The sequence below is a fragment of the Oncorhynchus mykiss genome, chromosome 7 (assembly GCF_057628025.1).
Source record: "Oncorhynchus mykiss isolate SJ-2025 chromosome 7, ASM5762802v1, whole genome shotgun sequence".
NCBI classification, from domain to species: domain Eukaryota; kingdom Metazoa; phylum Chordata; class Actinopteri; order Salmoniformes; family Salmonidae; genus Oncorhynchus; species Oncorhynchus mykiss.
The window spans coordinates 77452501-77456775 of NC_143028.1; the positions used below are offsets into that span (position 1 = coordinate 77452501).

General features: G+C 39.8%; 1 protein-coding gene across 10 annotated transcripts in view; it reads right to left on the reverse strand.

Moving 5' to 3' along the window:
• The window catches only part of pcbp4 (poly(rC) binding protein 4), a 166615-nt gene extending 164595 nt beyond the window's left edge, over positions 1-2020 (reverse strand). For 5 of the 10 annotated variants that reach the window (XM_090242037.1, XM_090242034.1, XM_090242033.1 and 2 more), the window contains exon 1: positions 1734-2020. The gene's annotated coding sequence lies outside the window, so the exon portion shown is untranslated. The remainder of the gene's footprint in view (positions 1-1733) is intronic. The other 5 variants (XM_090242032.1, XM_090242035.1, XM_036984234.2 and 2 more) reach the window with 4 other exon arrangements.
• Positions 2021-4275: the final 2255 nt, after the last annotated feature.

Below are 4275 nucleotides of genomic sequence, written 5' to 3' on the forward strand. Positions count from 1 at the left end.
CCTGCACGCAGCATTCACGCAGTTAATAAGGCTTATGGCTCAAAGCTTTGGCTTTAGGACTAATCACAAAGCATTCTAAATATACAAGTAGCCAGCCTTCTACTTTTACAGCACAAACACAGAGAGGCTTATATTACACACCTTATAACGGATCAGAACATCATGACTTGATCATGTGAGCACAAGGTCAAAACAACATAAACAATCGGGGTGGCGCGCGGGGGGGTATGTAGGCCTATAGTATATATACAGGATGGCTCTCTCTCAGTTCATATTTGGATCAATACGATTGTGATCAATTATGCCTAGAGATGAATGATAAAGAATGAGCACTGCCTGTCATGCAAACAGCAGGGTGGCAGCCTGTGTGTTTCGGGAATTGGGTCATAGTAGCTTATAGTCAAAACGGTTCAAAAGCTAGAGTCGGATTCATAGGAAGACAATAAGTTTGTTGAACTTTAAACAAACATTTTTTTTTTTACCACAGAGAGGGTTTTATTCTGTGTTCTCCTATACCGTTCCTGGCTGGCAAAGTACCAGGATGTTTTCTCTGGTTTTGAATCTGAATTTAGACAACTGAATTTAAAAACTCAATCAGAATGCTTCTGAGAAGTTGAATATATGAAACTTGATAAACTTGAAATACTACGTTTGTATACTTGATATACAGACAATGAATGCAATATATAATTTAGCATATTGAAACCGAATATATAAATATTGAATTTGAATATTCATAAATATTGCATTTTAATGCTGACTGCAATATTAATTCAATTCAGTTTCAAATCATGAAATTCAAATGATGAATTATATGCATCAATTTGTGCATTATAAATTCAACAAGGTATTTACATAAAATGCTACATCCTAATACAAATTCAAAATGATGGAATTCAGAATATAATTTATCTTGCCACTGAAATCGCGCCATACCGGTGCTACTCTACCCTCTGTGCTGGAGGTTGTTGAGACTCTCCGGTGTCACTGCATCGGCTCTTAGCCCCTTAGCTCCCAAAACAATAGATCAATATGTGCTCACTCTCAATAAACTACTAATGTAATGTGTGGACATCTGTCGGGAGTAGGGACCTACTGTACGCCACGGAAACATCTATAAGGTGAATGGAATCAGAGAGAATGAGGTGTTCTGTAGGATATAATCACAGCCCGCTGCGCGTCAGTCCAGTTACTTTGATTAAACTTCGGTATGCTACTTTGCGTTGCTTTACCAATTCGAGACCAGTCAGTCGCTTTATCATAAACAGAGTCGTGCGAGCAAACACCTCAGCTCAGCAATACAAATAAAATAAAAAGAAAACAAACGCAGATGGTACAATTACTTCAAGACGTTTAAATATGTTCCCGAATTCGTTTATCCCCTGGCCTACTGCACGTATTTAACGATGTATGGTAGCGATGATGCGTGCGGCACCGCGCTGTGTCTGGTGCAAATGTTAGCCTACACCGTCCCTTTCAATCTACGTCCGATAGTTCTTGGTGGAAGTTCGGAAAAACCGCGATTCTGATAATGTCTTTTCACGTGTCAATATCAGAGCGTCACAATATTACAAATTGAGACATCTTGCAGTGACAGATAATTATATTAGGCTGAGACAGTAAAGGCTACTGTACAGTTTGTCCCAAAGACCGCATTCATATCGTGCGTGCCCAAGGGTTACAGAACTACATATTTACGCACATTTTTCTAAAAATGAGTAGTCAATTCTTACCTTGGTATGGTGTGTAAAAAGCCTCTGGGAAATAGTAGCTGACAATGATATATCCCTGTCGGAGCGAAAGCCTTCAACTGCAATAGTCCTGATGTCAGAGTGGCAATAAACCAGAGAGAGAGAGAGAGAGAGAGACGGAGAGTGTGTGTGTGAGAGAGAGAAATGCATACAGAGACGGCTACGGACTGCCCTATCCAATTACACAAGACAAATGAGAAGCAAAATGAAAACAATGCACAACGGGTACGGCCATCTGCTAATAGCCGATACACCCCCCTACAGTGCCCTAAAAACCACTTCCAGAATAACCTATAAAACGGTACAGTAGTCGAACTATACATTCAATATGTGGCGTAAGGAAAACGGAACAGTGATTCGTGGGATTTGATGTTCATTTGAAGGAAGAAAAAAAACTGTTTTACTTGAGAAAGTGTTCTCAAGAGCAATACGAAGTCTCCAAGTCAATCACAAATTGAACTGTCATTTGCAATCACACTTAATTAACTCGATACAAATTTGCATATCAGCAAGGGAAAAATGCAATTAGGCTACTTTATGCTTTAGAATCACTTCTCATTTCGACAGCGCAGTAGCCGAAATGTCTATATTTCAACAACAAGAACAATTAGGCTGGCTACAGCCATAAAGTGTCGACACGGGAAATAATTGGCTTTCCAGTCCATTGCAAACCACGGTCACCTAAAATAAATAGTATATGTCAGTCTAGGCAAGCTGTGCACGACTGGCCCTGCGGTCGGGCATTCCCCTCCTTCTACTCACTGCCATCTAGCGAAACAGTTCAGACCTGCTATATAAGGCTTAAACCTACTGTGTAATCTGAATGTTTAATATGTTTGACCCAGTTCCTTCCATATCCCTCCATAACTGAAGGATTCAGTGCATTCATCCATGTTTGAAATGCGCAGTTAATAATTAATTAGTTAATAAGGCACAGTTGGCAACGGCATTGTCAATATATTCCTCTTGCGTGACATTTTCTTTTGAAAATTGCATTGATAAAATTCCATTACATCACTAGCTGTTTGTTCACGTCATAAGATCCTGTAGGTACACACACACATTTAAACATTTGGCAAGGCAACCAAATGGTAGCATGTTTATCTCTGCCATTCGCCTACTATAAAGTAGAGGCCTTCAGACTGTCCACTCAAATGAATGCAGTGGAGGCTGCTGAGGGGAGGACGGCTCATATTAATGGCCCGAAAAGAGCACATGGAATTAAATCAAATACATGGCAACCATGCGTTTGATGTATTTGATCCCGTTCCACTAATTTCTCTCCAGTCATCACCATGAGCCCATCCTTTGGTAGCCGGTTTTCTATTGTGTTTCGTGGGTGATTATTTTCCGTGTCAGTGTTTGTACCACACGGGACTGTTTCGTTTGTTTCACTTTGTCATTTTGCATGTTGTAGTGTTCCGTTTGACTTGTTAAAATGGACAATTACAACTCTGCAAGTTGGTCCGATCTCTCTTACCCCTCATCGGAGGAGGAGGACAAAAACCCGTACACACAGCCTGTCTGGCTATTAAGAATTCAGCCTACACAGCCTGTCTGGCTATTAAGAATTCAGCCTACACAGCCTTTCTGGCTGTTAAGAATTCAGCCTACACAGCCTCTCTGGTTATTAAGAATTCAGCCTACACAGCCTGTCTGGGGGAAATGCTGTATTCACTGGCTTTAGTAGGTTTACATTTTTCTAGTTATTCATTGTATGTTTATTGGTGCAAACAAAGGCTCATGTAACTCAATATTTCTAAAATGTTGAATACAAGTAGTTAGTTGTCTGCTCAACGTACACAAATAAACAACATCAGGATATCTTGATGCATCTAGGAAATACAGAACTGTAAACATGGAGATAAAATAGGTGGAAAAATCAACTACAGGGCAGCAGGGTAGCCCAGTGGTTAGAGTGTTAAACTAGTAACCGAAAGGTTACAAGTTCAAACCCCCGAGCTGACAAAGTACAAATCTGTCCTTCTGCCCCCTGAACAAGTCAGTTAACCCACAGTTCCTAGGCCGTCATTGAAAATAAGAATTTGTTCTTAACTGACTTGCCTAGTTAAACAAAGGTAAAAACTGAAAATATATATATGTAAGCTGTTTAATAGATAACTTTCCAAGTCAAATTTGCTCTTGTTAAGTACGGTCTACTCCTGCCTTTCAAAAATACTTACATGTTGTTTTGATGTTGTGGCTAGTGTAATCTAATCGGCTCTAAGGAAAACAAGTTTGCCGAGGCAATGAAAACTGTCATTTATTTTCAGTCAAAGGTTCCTCTGTGGATTTTGTCAAACCTCTTCAAATTACTTTAAGGGGGCCCCACTAGATTTAACTCCAGATCCATGATGACATCCAAATGCAATATGGCCATTATTCCATAAATGAGACACATATTTCAGTGTGTGTACTGTACCTGTGACCTGTACTCAATACCAATGTTGGGTAATTAAACTAGATGTGTGTACTGTACCTGTGACCTGTACTCAATACCAATGTTGTGTCATTAAACTAGATG